Below are 19,843 nucleotides of genomic sequence, written 5' to 3' on the forward strand. Positions count from 1 at the left end.
ATCATTTAATAAATTGCTATGCAACTAATCAAACCAGCCTCCCAACCCACAAACCAATAAAAGCAAACTACTCTGGTAGTACTTTCTGCACAGCAGAAGCCTGACAGTACTATTTCTCGTGCACACAAAAATAGAGGGGTCTTGTGCTTAGTTATGAGAAGGAGCTTTCTGATGGAAAGGAAGTGTGAGTAATGATATTTTTCCTTCCAGCTACCACACTTATGAGATTAGACAGTGAGAAGTATCTTTGTGTGATTCCTCTTCCTCCTCTTCTTTCCAGAAGGGCTATGCACACAAAATCCTTCACTTGCATTTTTGTGCAACAGTTTTCTCCAGGGAGTGTGAAATTTTCTTTGTTTTGCCCTTGGAGGATATTCATTGCCATTCTCTACCGACAATTCTTGATGTGCAATTTTAAAATATTTTCAAATATTTAATATGGTGGAATAAGAATGACAAAATTTATATCCCTAACTGTAAACCTGCATTGTATCATTGCTCTTTGCTCTCCTTAGCTTAATTAATTTGCTCAATGCTTTGATTCCAAATATTTTCTGGGTATCCTGGGTTTATTTTGAGCACAGTAAATATTTGACTATGAGTCTTAATGCTCCAGTAATATAAAGACTGTTAATGTTCTTTCTTTTTTTCCTGATAATCTTTATATTTTTTTTCAGCAGTGGCAGCCATCATAGCTAAGCATGTATTGACAGGAAAGTCCTTTTGAAGCAAAGCTATTGCTGAAACAGGAACCAAAGGCTATATTACTACTGGTATGAAGGAGGAAAATAACCTGTTAGGTCATTTTCTTAGATGATTGCTCTTTATTTGGAAGGATTCACATACTCAAATCTTTGAATGTGGAGCTGAAATGTGTTAGATGAATGGGAAGAACTGACTAATATTACAAACACTGCATATGATAAGGGAATTAAATCCTGGTGTTAGGAATGTGGCCCAACCTGTTACTCCATAAATGAGGTATTCTGTGCAAAAGTGAGCTGAGTAGCATGTCATAACGAGCTCCAGCTCCCTGACTTTAAAAACTGTAAATTGGGTAGCACCGTATATGGTTCTTCTCCACTCATCCACTTCAGGCAGCAAATATCTTAATCATCAGATCAGAATCTGGAGTAGAGCTGCACAGGCAATGCTCCATTAGCTGCAGTCATATGCCATTCAGCTCTCTACCATCTGTTTCAATAATCTGTTAAATGGGCAAAATTAAGCCCGTTCTCCACTGATCCACCCAGACTCTAAAGGCTAATCCAGCACAGTTTTTTTATGATCAGCAGAGCCTCATCCACAAAGTTCTTACAGAAGACACTCATGCGTTCTACCCTTCAGTGTGAAGAATCCAAGGCAAAGCCACAGGCAGGTCTTTCCTCTTTAAGAAGAATCTTCTATGTCTGTATTCTCCTTTTGTCAAATTCAGTACCATTCTAATATCACAACTTACTGTCTAGATAACCAGGATAACCATGCTTATCTTTCTTTATTCTTTGAATACTTTATAATCTTAAAGACAGACAAATTCCAAGTGAAGGGGCACCCAAGTTCCACAAGATTAATAAACATTAAAGTTCATGCAAAGAATATCTCTATGGTAGGAACAGGAGGCTCCAGAAATAAGGTTCCTGAATTCAGATTATTCTGTTTTTATTATTGCCAGAAGGTTTCCTTTCCTCACGCATTACTTATTTTTTGTTATCTTTTATAACACTTTTGTAGTGAGTGATTCATTTGAATACTTCTGGAAAGGAAACACAAAAGTGTCTTTTGACACAAGTTGAATTTTTATGAGAGTATGTATTTTTAAAAGTTCCACAAGTTGTTTAGCAAGTTCCAGTAAAGGGATATTTTGAAATGTAATGTGCCTGTTGATATACCAAGTGTAGAATGACATTTCTGACCACTAAAATCATTCAGCAGATTCTGGAAACCTTTTTGGCAGAGATCTGCCACTCACATTGTGTAAAGCAGGCAGAAGTCTGATTTAGCTGGGAGCCAGATCATGCTCTATGAGAGAAAGGAAGCCCGTGGGGATGGCACAGCTGCAATCCCTGTTCTGAATGTAGCGTTCAGAATATGTTCAAGGAAAAGATAAAATGCCTGGGTTGCTCAGCCAGTTCCTGTTACCACGACAACTCTGTAGCGCAGTAATTTAGATCAGCCTTAGGGCTACTCTTACAGCTCTAGCAGAGGAAGGGACATAAGACTACTTATAGGTGGTGGAGAAAGCAGTGCTAATGATATGACTCCCTATGTATGTGTGAATCCATTGTGTCAGCTAAATAAAATATTGAGGTTGCTGTCATATTCCTTTAGACAGATGGCAGCAATTGTCAGTGTATCAGTGCAAAAGGAGAGCCTGAATCTATAAGAAAGGAGAGGGGTCAGGTTATTTCACTGAACCAGACACATAGCAAAGTACTATGTCTGCACTCTGTCCACTGCCTTCCTGTTCCTCCTCCTGGGCCTTGCCTTCCTGTCCACCTTGCTAACTTTCCTCATAAGTGCTGGCAGCAGCAACAGCAGGCTGCTAACACTGAACCTACTCCTTCCATGTCATACCCTTGGGTGCTTCTATGAGGCACTCTTCAGGCTGCTCCCTTGCCCCAGCTTTGCTGTCCATAGCAACTCTTAGGGAATGCTCCAGGCTTTGCAAACAAACTTCTACAACTCAGAACTTCTACAAACTCATAAGTTTGTAGAAGTCACCATTTCCTTTTTTAATGCTGGTCAAGTGTTCCCCTTTTGATGAGGAGAAGCTTGTTCTGCAGAACCAAGTATTTTCTGTCTCATTCACCTCTTCCTCCGTGTCACTTCTGTTTCCTGGCCTCTTCATACATGCCATGTGAAACCTGCAACAAGGTATAGCTTATTTCCATTAAATGAACCAAGACACTTTTGCTCCAGTCCTGATATAAATTACAGATGGCTCATACTCTTAACATGTTCTTTTCCATGACATATAATATACAAGAAATAAGACTTTAATCATATCACAGGCTTGACTTACTGTATTCATAAATGCACCTTTAACACCTCAGTGAGGAAAATGCAATTGATGGGGCCATGTAAACAAGAAGCATATCCAGAGTGTTAATGCAGGCCAGTCTTTTCTTCTCCTTTAGCAAGAAAAGACTTTGGAGACCTGAATGCACAACATTTGTCTCATTATGCCTAGCATGCTGTTGCTTTGCTTTTTCACAATGGCAAGGTAACCTGCTGACACAGCTTGCCAAACTCCTGCCTCCCTCAGTGCATATATAAGCCAGGCTGATGCAAATGGGCTGTTGAATTGCATTCACTTGGCAGTCCTCCCACACAAAAGATGAAGAGCAGCAACTTTGATTTGCAGGGCCTCTTCTCATTTACTTCTTTTGCAGGGCAATATCTTTTGTTTAAGAAACAGATACACTGAGCTGAGAATTTCAGCTCTGGTTAATGATTCTGTAGTGAAAAACCTTTTGCCTGTGTTAAAGCTAACATTCCTCTGGCAAAACAAGATACATGAACACATTTCTGAATTCAGTTTGTCTGCCTAAATATGCAATAAAATTGGATGGTTGAATATTTTCAAGTATATGGCTAAAACCTGCAGAACAAAATTTTAATTTGGAAAAAAATCAAAGGATGTTCTTAAAATGTACACATTGCCATATATTAATTTGAATATATTCAAGTTGTTAATTTAAATATTCACCAAAGTGTTGAATTTAGTTAGGAATCTTTGATGCACTTTATTTTCCTTTTCAACTTATTCTTTAGGTCTGTTAAGATTGATCAAGTAGAGAGAAATGCCTACAATTTATTTTTTTTAATGGAACTAACCTTTAATTTGAATAATTTTGAAGTTTTTTCTATTTGAATAATCCAACTCCTGGTTAAACATTTCATTCATAATTTACTGCCTTTTTCCAGTATTAGTGTCAAGAAAAGAGATATGTAAAATCTAGAACTTTGGACTGTTTTGGATTTTCAGCCATCATTTTTTGCTGGGAAAGGGGATTGTGAAAAGCTGCATTTCTAGAGAACGTGACTATATTTGATGGAAAAGGATTGCATGTGAGTTGTTTTCTTTTACTCACCATATAATTTAATCCTTCTCATGTAATGCTAGAAAATCGTTGTAAAGTATTTCTGCAAAATATAACATGGAAGATAATAATAGTTTTCAAAGATGATCATGAGTTTTGCATCCCTGTGGCACCTGAATCATGTCCAAATCATACCCAGCAACAGTAGTACTTGAGATCAGGTTGCAATGACTACAGGGGCAAAGACACACAGGAATATTTCAAGAAATCTAAGCACAGACCTAGCTATAAGGTTTAGGCATTTTCAGTGAGCTTTATAATGTACTTGGAGTATTTTTAGACTATGTTTACTGTATTTAATTCCCCATCCAAATAGGTGCTGCTCCTCACTAGGGTAATTGCTTCTCCTAATCTGTGCTGATCAGTTTTTCTTCCTGCAGTGCTGGAATTAGAGTAACATCATCCTAGTCCTGATTCTGAATGCAGCCTTACTAGAGATGATAGCCTTAACATTTTCCTTACCAGTCTCAAACAGGAGGAAAGAAAGTGTCTCTACCAAAGAGCCAAGAACTTTAGCTGCTTTCTCTTCCTGTGTACTTCTGCAGACTATCAAATACTGCAGAGAAATCTTTCCTTATCCAAAATGCTCCCATTTCTCTTAAAGCATAAATACTAGTAAGCACTAGCCAACTTTCCTGGGAAACTATTATCCTTCTTCCTTTCTGTCCCAGTCTCCCTTCCTCTCCACCCTGTCCAGTCTAACGAGACAGTTTAGAAACTGAGTTCAAGACAGCAGCTGGAATCCCAGCCTCACACAGGCAGCACATCTACAATTTGATTTTTAATGATAGAGGGAGAGAAGAAATCCCTTCTCTCCCCTTCTTTGACACTGATTTTGGTTGGTTTACTTGTCTTCACTAAGTCATCCCAGCCACTATTTTTCTCCCTCAGATCCTGTCAGGGCCATGCATTTTTAGGTTTTTGATTGTTGATTCAATTCACACAGACTCAACTCAATTAGAATCCCACCTCCAGTCCTTCAACTAACTGGCATGTGTCATCCCCTGACTCACTATTGCAGACACCTGATCTTCTGAACCAAAAGGCTGCTATTTTTACTAGCACTCAGAAGCATCAAATGTCAAATAAGTCCCATAGCACCCACTAACTGCTGGCCATGTACTAAGATATCAGGGCAAAGGGAACTTTAAAACACTTACCACAATGCTCAGAGATTGTTAAATCTCCACTGCATTCTTAGAGATTGCTTTTTACACTGCTGCATGTAGAACCAATAACCTATAGTTCTTTGAAATTGAAAAATCTGAGAATTGATGTAGGTGCAGTTCCTGACCTAAAAAAGCTATCTACCATGAGATGCTCAAAGTAGAGGTCACTTTGCCTAATATGGATTTTATCTTAAAGTTCCAGTATAATATTTGGCAGATTTGGCTAGGCTGATTTTCCTGTAAGGGCATATTAGAAAGTCTCCTGTAATAATAATTAAGTGCTGATTTTATGACATGAAGAATTTGAGCTGCTCAGAGATAGGATTTCCTGGTCACTTGACTATGCTACTACTGCATAATTATATTTGCACATCTCTGAAACTTCTCTCCCAGGCTGTCAGGATGAATGGGCAGATGACGGAGAGGGGGTGACAGGGCAGATGAGAGGGTAAGGCCATATCTCTACCTTCCAGTTAGGATCCAGTGACAGCTGGGCCCCAGTGGAGCGACTCCTTCCCCTCCTGAGTATGAGGAGCAGCTAACTGCTGGACTGACCAGCTGGTTCCAGCACACTTGGTCACAGAGCAGGCAAGGATCACACTGTAGCATCGCATTGCACAGGAGCTGCTTGGCCAAGTCTCCCTCGGCAATTTGACAGACTTGGATTCTGCTGCCGCCCCTTTGCAGCTCCAAGTGAACCCACTGCTTGCTAATTTATTTATACCAGGTTGTTTGGAAGAGAAGTTGACTGGACCATTAGTGCCAACTATGTTAGAAGACAACAGCAGTGGAAAAGTTTTGCTGGCAGATTTGGGACACATGAGAGAGCACTTTGAGGCTAAGAAACTGCAGATATTTCAGATAACTCAGTTCTCATAGTAAATATAGGCATGAATTCTATGTAGCAAATTTAAAAAATACACTCAATATTAAGAACTGATTATAAAGTTACCACTATTAGTAGATAAGCAAGACATTTTTCAGTTTGTCATCTGCCTTTAGACACTAGGTTTATTGTTTTGTTTTTCCTTTTTAAAGAAGTTATTAGGCTTCCTCCCTTCCCTTCCTCCTCCCCAACCCCTCCCCCCACTTTCTCCAGAGTTAGTATTAGAATCAAGAGACTTCTAGAGCCATGCTATGATAATAGCATCTTTCCCTCCAGATACTGAAAATTTAGGCTGATAGTTTTTTCGAAAGAAAAGCAATACTTTCAGGTTACTGGCATCCCACCACTGGGCCATATGTTTGCTGGTTTGTTTTATTTTATTTAATGAAGTCATGATTAGTAAAAAGCCTTGTCTGAAGAATTTTGAGCAGTAAAGTGTACAAATTCATCATCAGACAGGAAAAGCTTAAAGAGATTTTTTCTTTTGTATTACATGTGAGGAATTAGTTACATTCATGAGGTTGTGATAAATATAAATCCTGTGTTCTTTCAAATATGATAGTGATGAACATTATGGTCTGATGACTAAATATAGGTTTCCAGAAGGAGAACACATGTGACAGCCTGAAATGCATGTGTCTGAAGAATTTGTACCTAGTGTGCTATGAGTAGAAGAATATGAATGGGGTAATAAAGCTGCATTTGGTCATAAAAACAAAATCAGAAAGAACTTTAAACTTGCTTGTTAAATCAGGATGGCCCTTGTGCTGGTGAAAACTTGATATGACAGGTGGAATGTATTTTGATTATCTGTAATTAAACATTTTAGACACCAAACTTTTGGCTACTGGTCACTGGCAGGAAAGGCTCAAACACAGAAACTTCTAACTTGCTTTGGAATTCACGTACGTGAAGCAAGGTCTGTTATCAATTGCAGAGAGCAAGTTACTCTTCTATGAAATGTTAAAATTAGCAAATTTTTTTTTTTTTTTTAAATTATGAAAGATGAGTAGCCTTAGGAACAAAAATTTTCAATTTTTCTAATGTTTAGAGAATAGAACTCTGCGCACCTGCCTTGGAGGGTCTGAGTAAAGGCTTGGCACCTCTTCAGAAGCAAAGCAGTACTTGAGAACTCTAAAACTCTAAAGTCTCTAAAACCGATGTCTAGATTTTAGACAGATCCCATTGAGTCTTTAATATTCAAAATACTGTAAGTCAATGTAAAATTTTACACACAATTTATTTTAACCCTGACCCACATAAATCACATTTAGGAATAACTTTTGCCATTCAGGTCTTCACATCTTTTCTACACAATGAAAGTGGCAGTTTACAAGGACAATGATGCTGATTCTACCTAAGGCATGGAGCAGTCATAAAATATCTGTTCTTTCTTTCCTAGACAGAAAAGGCCTGGGTTTGAACAGTCTGGCTAGATCTGAAAATCTATTTTATTACTAGCCCTCTAAGACAAATGGGTACAAATCTTTTCTTTCTGGAAAAACAACCAAATCCCTGAGTGTTGGCAGGAATTAAATTCCCATGTATAATTCTCTTCTCAATCAAATTGTTATTTAAGATCTTGTTATTTAAGATATATATATAAAATATATATAACTCATATATTTTATATATGAGTTACAATAGAAGATGGCTTTCAAATTATTTGCCATTTGTCAGAAGGTCTTTGAACTACCTAATTGATAGAAAATGGCATCCCTTTTATGTGGAAAGCTTGAATATGAAATCAGGTGGGAAAATATGGAATTACTTAACACTTCTAGTTTTTTCCTGGATGAACCCCTCTGCCAATACAGCTATTTCTGCACATGATGTATCAACACTGCAAATCAAACCAAGATAGTAAGACAAAAGAGACATAGCAAGAAGAAAAAAAATTGCAAAATGCTGCGACAAAATATTGTTTTCTGTTTCCCAGATGAAAACACTTAATTTTGTCATGGGTGATGCTTCTGATGGTTCTGACATCATTAAGCTTTCTATCACCACTGAAAGAAATGTTCCAACCTACTACCTGCTACTACAGATTTAAATGGGATATGAAAGTCTTTCTTCAAACTTTATCTTACATTGCTTACTTGAGGATTTGACCCACCATCTTCCGCTGCTGTGGTTTCACCAAAACCAATGCATCCAAATTCCTCAGGATTTCTTAATCAATGTGAAAATCATTTGAGTTTTGGCCTCCAAAATATCCACACTATATCTCCATTACTTACGCATTTCTTAATACTCCATTACACTATTAGGGGATACTTCATTAACTTAATCCTAGATAGCCCACTGTATGGAGAATTCATGGAGATGCAGAGAGAAATTAAAATCCTACATTTTAGAAAATCTTCATGGAACCTGAATTTCATGTGGAAATTCATGCTTTAGAGCCACAAGTATAAAATCTTTTAAAAATCCAGTGGATTTATCTTACCTTCATTTTCATTCTGTTGCTATTCCATACAGAGATCTCTGGTTGGATCATTGTTTACATAGCAGGTTGTCTCATGGGTGCTGTTTCCCATCAATGCCAACATCAGAGAGAAATTCCATGATTTCTCACTTGCATGACAACCAACCCAGGATTATTGGAAACTGATAAGGCAAGACCAGTCATGATTATTGGTTACCAATCTAATTTCACATGTTTTTTCTTTAATTATCCATTTTTATTTTCTTTTTTTTTTTAATTTTTAGTTTTAAGAAAGGCAATAAGCTCAACTTTTATCTTTCCTGTTAAGTCATCTTTTTGCATATTTCTTTTTGATGTTTTTTCCAAGCCCTTCCAACAACACTCCAAATCCCTTCTTGCCAAAATTAAGGGATATAGTTTCTAATTTAGATTATATTTTTCATGTTCTTTTGGTCTTTAAAAAACAAGTACAAGTAATTGCTCATTTACAGTTCTTGGGTTTGTGTGCTTTACAATTATTTGGATCCTTGTTGATGTGTTTGTTTATCAGGGCAAGAAGATGGCAGAGTTAGTTCTTTGTTGCTTGTATTTCTCTGTGATAATGAACGAATGTGAAAAAAGTGCTATTTCAGTAAGAAGTAAGAGTATAGTAAGAGTGTAGTAAGAACAAAGAAGAGGAAACAGTGTATTCCTTTGTTCGGGAATCAAAATCTTGCAGACAGTTTCTGACCTGAGCAGCTCTGTTTCCTCTGAGATCTAGCCATCTGGTGTCTCTCTAGTTTTCTCTGTGCTTTCCAAAAGTCATTCATCTAGTTTCATCAACTGTGGTCCAAGCCCTTCAGTTTGCAACTTCTCCTTAAGTTTCTTCTCTTTCAGACATCTCCAAGAAGCACAACAGTTATTAAATGCAGTTTCTTCCAGGTTCTTAGCTATTTGACATCTCAAGCAGGCATTGATGAATTTTTTCGTGAGACCTAGATGGAAAGTGGCTAAAAGTTTGTGTGCGTTAACAAGGTCTGTCTTTCAAAGATCAAAGGCATCTTTACTAGCACAAATGCTTCCAGAACACTTGCATATTGTCCCAATTAATAATATTATATAAACCTCTCCAAAATTCCTAGGAGTGGGAGGTTTAGAAACTGCTGGGTTATTTTTGGAGATTATTTATAAAAGACTGTTATCCACAATCTGTGAGAGGAGCCACGCAAATGGGACATTCTGAAAAGTAAAAAATAGAAAATATAACCTCACTTCTTGGTACTATATAAATTTTTACTTTGAAAAAGCTTTCTTTCTGCTTTTTAGTGAAAGAAAATAATGGGAAAAGTACTTTATATTGTTAAAATATCTTGGTTATGACTTTAATGTAAAATGAGGGTATGAAATTAAAGAAGAAATGGAAGGAGATGTTAATTCAACTCCTTGATTTGGGCAATTTCACTGAAAGAAGAAGATATTGCTAGATTTCTCTGCATGATTTCCTTCAAATAGCAGTAGATGAACTTTCATAATCATCAATACATCTTATTCATCTATTGTACAGATTTGTGAGTCAATTGGTCAATAGTGGATTTGTGCACAATAAAATATGTATGAAAGGATTATGAGGTATAGGAGGACTGGAGCTTTGGGTTCAGGATGAAGGCAAAGTTAAAATCTTCTGAAACATTTAGAAAGTAAAGAACTAGATAGATGGTAGGAGAAGAAGGTTGCAGCAATTATACCACAGCTAACCAATGACATGCCCTGGGCTTTGCTAAATCTACTAGATGTCCTAAGAAGTCACATCTTTCCTGCAGAGGAGGGGTGTTGAGAAGATACCTACTGTCATGCCAAAGAGAAAAGAGCTGGCTTATAATGACATTGATGATCTCTCCTGAAAGATAACTGCTCCTACAGCTCTGTTTTGGTGTGGGAATATGGCCTGCCTTGTCTTTCTTATGCAGTACTATCAATTTGCATTGATTTATTTCAGCTTTGATTTTTGATCTAAATCAACAGTGTGAACTAGATTTCTTTGTATGGGCAAGAAAAGGGTCACTGTCATTTGCCTCTGTACAGTGGAATGATGGACTGTCTAGGAGACCCCTCCTAGAAAGAATTAGCTGACCAATAAATTAGTAAAGCCAGCCTTATGGTAATGCCTTATGGAGCACTTAATAGTTCTTGTTGATTCTCAGCTGATGCTTGCTTTAGGCTTAGTTATTCCTTAAGAATACTTTAGGATGAATAAAGGCTGAATGAACAGCATCATAATCAATAGCTGAAGTGCAAAATAGCTACCCTGGTCCATTGTATTACAGTCCTGCAGCACTGTTCCACAGAACTTTTAGGCTCTCTTCCAGATTCATTCAAGTACCGTAACTAAGTGGTCCTGTATTTTGAGATAAAACTCAAAATGATGTTTCTCTCCTTACCTTCACCCTGTATTTTAACTTTCTCTTTAATAATATTTTATTATACTTATTCTTTCCTTCATTGCAAGTCTTGTGACTTAACCTATAAAAACCAGTCATCAGATTGGATGTTTTTACAACAGAAGAATTCCAAACTCCCCACTAAACTAATGCCAGCAGGCACTTTACATGTTAAGAAGTAGTAAAATTGCCATTGGCCTTTAATACATTTAGGTCATACTAGAGGATGATGATTGTCTCTTGGATTCAGCAGGCTTTAATGATGCTACTTTTTAAATGCATGAAATTACAACAGGCAATGGGCAGAAATGGATGCACAGGAAGTTCCACCCGAATATGAGGAAGAACTTTACTGTGCAGTGACCGAGCACTGAACAGGTTGCTCAGAGAGGCTGTGGAGTCTCCCTCACTGGAGATATTCAAGAATGATCTGGACACAATCCTGGGCTATGTGCTCTGGGATGACCCTGCCTGAGCATGGAGGTTGGATCCAGATGACCCACTGTGGTCCCTTTTAACCTTAACAATTTTGTAATTCTGAGATTCTGTGAAATTTTCCAAGAGTTTTCAGTTAGCCTGACTGCTCCCCTTAAAACTAGCTGATATGTTGACAGTGACCTGAAAGAGGTGATTTGGAGATCCCAACTTAGAGACTAGCCAAAAGGCTTTTGATTCTATATAACAGGCAAAAAATTAATATTTTCTTAATTCTTAAAATGTTTATTTATTTGTTACTTGTCAAAATATCAGAGCAAAATCTGTTATTTCTGTTCACAGACATTTCCCATTCAAATAAATGATAAGATGCTCTCTTGGTGTGGAACAGTTTTGCTTATGTTGCCTAGTAACAAAAGGAAAAAAAAAGAAAAATGGTGAAAAGCAGAACTTAGGAGCTGGTAAAACGAACAGTAATATTTACATCAATGGAATAAGAATTCTTGCTCCCTTGGTGATGACTGCAAGTTTATCACAGTAGCACATTTACAATGCTCACTGTTTGAAACGCTGGCTAAATCTGTGTCAAAAACTTGTCTATGTCCACTCATACTGTAGGAGTAGAAAGATGTAATCTGTGGTCTTTTCTACTGCAGAGCCCCATTCCATTTTCTTCACCATCTTGTGAATATTCCAAAGGCAGTTCCCTTTGGTTTAAAGAGTGCTACCTATGAAAGCTGACTACTATATCTATCTCTGCTTTGCAGTCTCTGACAATCTTACATTTTTATCATTGCCGTTATAGAATATTTTTAAGGAACAGCACTTTTTGTTAGTGTCATCCAGTACACTAACACATTGCAAATATATGTAATACATTTTTCATCAGATTTTCACAGAATTTTAATAATTTAATATAGTTCAAAAAAAGCAGTTCACTTTAGGATGTATTCATAAGCATACATAAATCTTTTTGCATAATGAATATTGCTAAACTTCTTACTGATAGCTTATGTAATCATTTTTGCTAAAATTTTTGCTATTTGCCTGGCCACAAACTGCATATTTTCAAAACCCCAGGTACATTCACTAAAACTGACAGCTTCTCTCTGATAAATCATGTCTGCTGACCGTCAGCAGTGCAAGCAGTAAAATCACTCAACAGCAATCACACACCACCTTTGTCCCTATTTGGATGGGGACAAAGTCTGCCCTGGTATCCCAGATGCAATCCTATGCACAGATGCATGTGGACCAGACCCTCGCACTAATAAGCTGCCTCAAAAATGTCATGCAGCAAATAAATGTGATTCAGAAGAGAAGTTTTAATATTGTGAACTAAATTGATTTTTAAGGCTAGCAATGGGAAAATGTGTTCAAATTGAGTTTGAAAATACACTGCAAGGTATGTGGTCATAAACTGTCGAAAATAATTGACTTCAGCTTCTCTAATTTTAGGGTGGAGGGTGAATGTTGGTAAGAACAGGGAAAGAAATTAGGATTCTCTTTCATATGCAGGAACATTTATTGTTTTGCAAAGATAAGAGTGGCATTTAAGGGAAGTTATAACAATAATAGCTTTTGAAGGATGTGTTCAGCTAATAACTTGTAGGTAGGAGAGGAAGGAGGAGGAGTGCATGAAGGTGTAAGTTATACATACATATATGTGTTTGTGTTTCTAGTGTATGGTAGAGAAAGGACAGTGAGAAAGAGGGACAAGTGACACATGGAATTCAGGGAGCACTGAGATTGAAGGGAAAAGTAAGGAGAAAAAAACCCCATCTATCTCATTACCAGTCAGGAAAGAATTACATTTCCACACAGCGTAACCAATATAGTCCACTAAAAAAGCTAAAGATTATTTGCAGGCTTTTAAAAATAAGATAATTATTATTATTTTAGAACCAAAATGTTCTCCTTCATGTTCTTTGATGGATCCAACCTACAGTACTTCTAAAAGTGCTTTACACAGGCAGGGGATCCTGATGAAGAACAATGATATTCTAGACCCTTCTAAGTGAATAGCAGCTTACAAAAGTGTCCCACTTACAGCAAGGAAGATTATTCTTTTAATAAGCTATATTTTCCTGGGAAAATGGTGGTTTGTTAGAATCTGAAGCATGGGATTTTTCAGGAAAATGCAGGGGGTTTATGAAAACTTAGTTGAGAGAGTATTCTCAGATCAAGATCTGTATTAAGGTCACTTATATGATCTAGAGAAGACCTGGCAGTTGGAGTCATTCCCATTGTGTCTTGTGCAGTCTCTGGGCATACACAGTGGTGTGGGGATGCTAACAGCTCAGGGTGTTCCACTTGTCAGCCTTCTGGTGACATCATTTCCAGCTCTTTTTATTGTCATGACATCACTGTTTGCAGAACATGACCAGAGTTTACATTTAAAACATCTACATTCTTGGAAGGTTTTTCTTTGGGTGCAGGAATCCTTTGCACATGGCACAGCTGCAAAGATGGGGCCTCGTGAGGTGGCCCCTTAAAAACAGACAGATGCCAACCATCAAGGCAACTGTGCTGATGAACATTTTGCATAAGAAAAGCACAAACTGAATGTGTCTATGTATATATTATTGTACATATATACATACATGGCTTTTAATATATATATATTTATATACAAAGCAACTTAAAAGAGTTGGTCATTAAATTACAATATATAACTAATATGACACAAAACTTGAAATCCATGCATCAACAGTATAATGGGCAATAAATTGTCAAATTGATGAGATTAAAAGCTATTTTCCTTTGATTATTTTTTGTGATATTTTCCCTGGTATTAGAACAGTTGCATGGGAAATAAATGCATGTGATATTCTGGGTTAACTTTTTTAATGTGCTGAATTTCAATATTTTTTGTTACCACATACTTAATAAAAAGCAATAGGAAAGACACTGGAAACAGGCCTAAGACATTATTTTTGACAGATTGTTGTCCTTTGTTTGTTGATTTAGTTAACAATCTTAGCTAGATTTGTAAGGCATAATGAGAGCCTGTTTCCATTTAAGATACACAAATCAAGGGTCCCAAAGTGGGCAAATATTCTGTGTTTGTTTTAAATACTTAATTACAGAATCATTAAAGTCTAAAACACAAAATGAGTCAAACCCACTTACATTATATTGTCTTTTGGGATGCTAATCTGACCTAATGCTAGGTTTTGACAGTGCCATTCTTTTCTGTCCTTGTAGTCAATGGAAAGACCTGAGCTTGATTCACATAATTAAATGTAATTTATATGATTAAACTGATATCAGTATGAGAAATATCACACCATAAAAAAAGCTGTTTCTCCATGCTGGAAGGGATCTTCTCTCCTTTTCAATTTCTTCCTGCATAAGAAGTAGCCCTTCCACTTTTTTTTGTTCTCAATAGGACACTGAGTCAGTATCAATTTGTGTCCTTGCATATTTCCAAGATTTTTTCAAGAATCAAGTGTTGCTAAAGTATGACAAATTATGTTCATGCTGTTACAGACTCCTTGTGTGGCAGTTCCACACCAAAGAGTTGTGAAGAACGGACCAACACATTGTCAGTCATGCCAAAGAGCTAAAAACACGTGAGAAGAAACTTCTGACTTTTCTTCAAATTATACACATTAATAATAACAATTGCATGGTATATTGTTTAACAGTTTGTCGTCTACCTACAGAGGTATTGGTTAGCCTAAGAACATACTCCTGAATGTGCAATTGGTTTTATGTGCAACTAACAGTGGCTTAATAGAGAATAATAAGTAAGTCACTGATACAAAAGTGAAAGCGGAAAAAACTACTGAAAGGCAATTCCCACTAAACACAGAAAAAGCATTAAAAGGAAAATATTTTCTGGTATGCTTTTAACTTCTTTTAGCTGAATTTAAACTGTTGTGCAGATGTGATCCACCACATACCTTGCACTCCCTGTGTGCAAGTTGAGGGACCTGACATATGATTCCCATCTGGTTCTCCTACAGGGTGAGAATCAGAAAAAAAGCATGCAGTCATCTCTTCTTCCCATATGAGCTCTAAAAACATTTTACTGGTGGACTTGGCAGTGTTAGCTGTACAGTTGGACTCAATCTTACAGGTCTTTTCCAAGAAAAATTATTCTATGATTTTATGGCTGGTGTGTGCATCCAAACTGCTGCACCCATTTTCATAAGACTACTTGAACTCTTTTCAGTGTGCGTGGCTCACTTCACAAGGTATTAAACGTACCTGAGAAATCTTGGTTAAAAAAATTTGTGTTAGGAATAGCATAAGGAAGGATTTTGCTGGGTGGTAAAATGAAAAAAAGAGTTTGTTTAAAAATTTATGAGACTTTTAAGATTAGTGTTTAAAGTGTGTTTGGTTTCCATGTAATACAATAAAATACTTCCACGATAATTCAGAAATTTTTAGTGTGGTAAGTGATAAACACATACCTTTTGATGCTAAGGTCAGAAAGCCAACAGCTCTGCTGGATCAGACACATAAAAGGAACAGTCTAAGTACTTTAAAAATGGTGTGCACCAGGAGAACATTTGCAGGGAGGGGGGAGAGAAAGGTGTTCACACTCGTAATGGGCTGATGTTATTTTTACGCTGCCTATTGCCATTAATATATTTGAAAAAAACCTCTTTTTATGGTCCTCCACATTTATGTCCAGCATCAGTTCCAGCTGAGCTTTGGCCACACAAATTTTCTCCCAACAGTGGCAAGCAGTATCGTTGTATTTTTCCCATGTCACCTGTCCTTGCTTCCACTGGGCATACACCTTCCTTTTGTGGCTTATTTCCAAGAGAAGATTCATGTTCAGCCAAGCAGGCCTTCTGCCTCGCCTACTTGACTTGAGACATCTGGGAATTCCTGTTCCTGTGCCCTTAGGAGGTGATGTTTAAAAAGTTGTCAGCACTGATGGACCTCAGGACCTGCAAAAACTTTTTCCACAGGTCCTTATTAACTAATTCCATGAGAAGCCTGAAGCCTACTCTCCTCATGTCCAGAGCTGAGGTTTTGCTGCCACTTTTTCTCCTGTCAACTGAGATTTTAAATTCCGTTGTTCTTCTTATTAGGGTCTGGGGCACTTTTTTTTAATGACAAATATTTATATGTGAATTTCAAACACTGAAATAATAATGAGAGCTAAATAATCAATAAATGGTGGATAAATGGTGGTAGAGTCCTATTGTTTATAATATTTATGCCAAATATCCAGGTAAGGCTTGTCTGATAGTCTAATATAGATATTACTTGGGTAACATTAATATATTTAACAAAATTTTAAATATTTTTAATTTTTAATTTATTATTAAGTCACACCTCTAAAGTGCTTAGCACCAGTCATTTATTGACACCTTATCAACAATTTATGGAAGTGATATTACTGACAACTCTATTGGATAATTTACGAACTGATTTTCAGGATATATAATTATATAAACAGGGTATTTCTTTTCAGAAAACTTTTTTATTCTGCCATTCATTTGAGGAGTAAGACATTTAACATCTCTTTGTAGTTTATTATCACAGTGAGACACTAGTAGTCAGAAGGTAAATGACAGAAAAAAATGCCTGTGAACCAGATTTAAGAAGTAACAGTAATAAATCAAATTCAGATTTTTTTTTGCCTTCTCTTCTTTATGCACTTATTCTTAAAGCATAAACATTTGTGGTGTGTTTTGTGAAGCAATTGGTTTAAGACGAGATACTTGAGTTATAGAAAACACAAAATGGCTTTATAAATGCCTTTATTTAGAATCAGCTAGCATTAATGCTTTCATACAGAAAGCCTGAATTATTCTCTGAAGGGAAGATATAGTTTCTTTGAGAAGAGGATTTCATAAATTGTGCTTTGTTAGCACTTGGCAATCATCAAGGCAGGAAAGGCAGGGTAAGCAGTGCTGGTATTTTGTTAGTACTCCCACTGTAATAAGTAAGAGCTTGCAGAGAAAAAACGTCCATTGAAGAATGTCATGCCAAACTTGATAAGAAATCCTCTAGCAAATAATGCCTTGTGAGTTCAGAAACAAAGACATGATTTCACAAGAAATTTTCAAACATTAAGTAACAACAAAAGTATTCTATAGAAATCTTGTTTGTCGATTGTAAGAGTCCAGGATATCTCCAACAATACTCCAGACTGTACTTGTAAGCATGGCAACAATCTCTGCCCATATCTTCCACTTAGCTCAGTGTCCCTGAATGAACACCTTGTTGTTGACTTTTTGTTTTCTTGAATGCATATGTTCATTGTACTTGGTGGTAATTATTGCTAATACTCTATTAAGGTGAACAAGTGGAAATACATTTCTCACTGTATGTGAGTAATATGTTAGAGGCACATTGCAGGAGGCAGTACTGAATCCACTTGCATCTTTAAGTGAATTGTCCTATTAAAAAGGCATAATTTCTGCTTTGCCTCTAGATGGAGACAAACATTTGTGGCAAACATCATTGGAAGTCTATAATTCGGTTAGCAAGTGCCAATTAATCTGAGGGTTTGGTGCATGTGGATATTTTTCAATCTGTTTTTCTTTTGCTTTCTTCCATGCTCAGTCTTTTATCCCTAGGAATCTACTTTCCTGTTCCCTCCCACAAGGAAAGCTGATTCCTAGCAGTAAAAGGTCATTGAACTTTCTTCTGCTCCCATTTTAGAGCCAACTCTTTCATTGAACTGTTTCCCATTTTACCTTACAGGGTTGCTAGTGGATCAGAGGAGAAGCATTCTTTCTTGTTCCAAAGTACAGGGAAACATTCTGGGGTGACAAAATCTCTTGAGATGGAAATCTATCTTAAAAAAAACAAACACTGACATGAAGCAAAGTCACAACCTTTTTTTCTACAAAGGCTGTTTCTGGTCAGCTTTTCACTCTTTTTACTTTCTGGCTTTTATTATGAATGATATGTTTGGGCTAAAATCTTTAGAACATAAAAAGCTGTGCTGTCCAACCCAGTAGTTGCCTTTGGCAGTTGGAAAACATGATCTTGTTTAGGGAGATTGCACAAACTTTGGTATTTTCTGTGATCTGTTTCCATCATATTTTACTGTCTGGGGGAGGAAATAGCAATTAGGGATGACAATAGGCACAATTCTGCCTAATCTCATTGGTATTTGTTTAAAGATTTGTGTGCGAATTTTTTGAATCCCATCTGAGGAAACTGAAGGTATCTGCCTCCTGTGGCAATAAACTTCAGGAATTCATTAACCTCAGTATAAACTTTGCTTTAGAGATTACTAATTTCAGAGAGTATGTCATCATTTCAATGTTTCATTATTTGGTGAAAAAGAATTCTGCTCATCCCATACCCTGCCACAAGGTGCAGCTGGGGAGCCGGGAGTGACAAGTGATCCCCGAGGCCCCAGGGAGCACGGCAGCTGGAGAAAGCCCCAGCTCCATCTCCAGGTGAGTCTGTGGTGAGGGGCTGATGGCCCTGGGGACCAAAATGGGTCCTGGTCTAGGGGTGGGAAGAGGCGCAGGGGACACTAGGACCAGGCCATTCCAGCCTGTTGGGAAGCCTTGTGTGCTTTACTTTGAGAAAAAAGTACTTTATATTCTTTTTTTTTTTTTTTCAGATTTGCGAATCTTTTCAGTTTAATTAGATAGATTTAATCCCTATTTTAATAGTTATTTAAGATCTTTGAACAATGAATTCATTTCAAAGGCAAACTAATGAAAAATTAACAGAAAATACTTTTTTAAAATCATTTTTCTCCAGCAGAATTTGTGGTATATACACTGAGTACTTTGATATTTGCTGATTCTTACTTATCCAGTTTGGACTGGTTCCTCTGTACAATAGGCATGTATCTCTGATTGCATTTTGTGTTGGCATGATAAATGGTTGGGCATCTTCAGCTGAGACAGTCAAATGAACATTTGTGTGGCTAGATATTTCTTTCATTGCTCAAGGCTGGCATTCCTGAACTAACCCTATTAAAGTTAGTGAGAGAATTCTACACTTACAGCAGTGAAACCTGGCCTTCTGCAGTAACAGAAGCTGCAGGAAGAAGAAGAGTAGTTAGCTGTGTTGTGCCAGCTAAATTTGTACTTCTGACTGGTGTACTTTGTTAAAGTCCTAATTCTCTAAACTGAGACCTAAACTCAGATGTAGCACATCCAATTCTTAAAATCCAAATCTGACAATCCTATTTGAAACTATTTGTAGGGCTCTTGTTCAGCCAAAAAAGAAATACCAATAGGATTTAAAATGGCACATATAATCTTAATGAATAAGTGTTTATTCATCAAAGTGCCAGTTAAATCACTAAACTTGGAAAAGACTCACAAGAGCTGCAAAACAGAATTTATTCTCCCATTCCCTCATTTTGAGCAAGTCCATGGATATATCTGTTTTATTTGCTGCGCCTCTCATCTCTTTAAAACTTATGTTATATAGATAGGAGAATTGAATATCTGCAAAGATGA

The sequence above is a fragment of the Corvus kubaryi genome, unplaced genomic scaffold, assembly GCF_017639235.1.
Source record: "Corvus kubaryi isolate FWS band 111438036 unplaced genomic scaffold, C.kubaryi_AGA036_p1.0 137, whole genome shotgun sequence".
In the NCBI taxonomy this organism is placed as follows: Eukaryota; Metazoa; Chordata; class Aves; order Passeriformes; family Corvidae; genus Corvus; species Corvus kubaryi.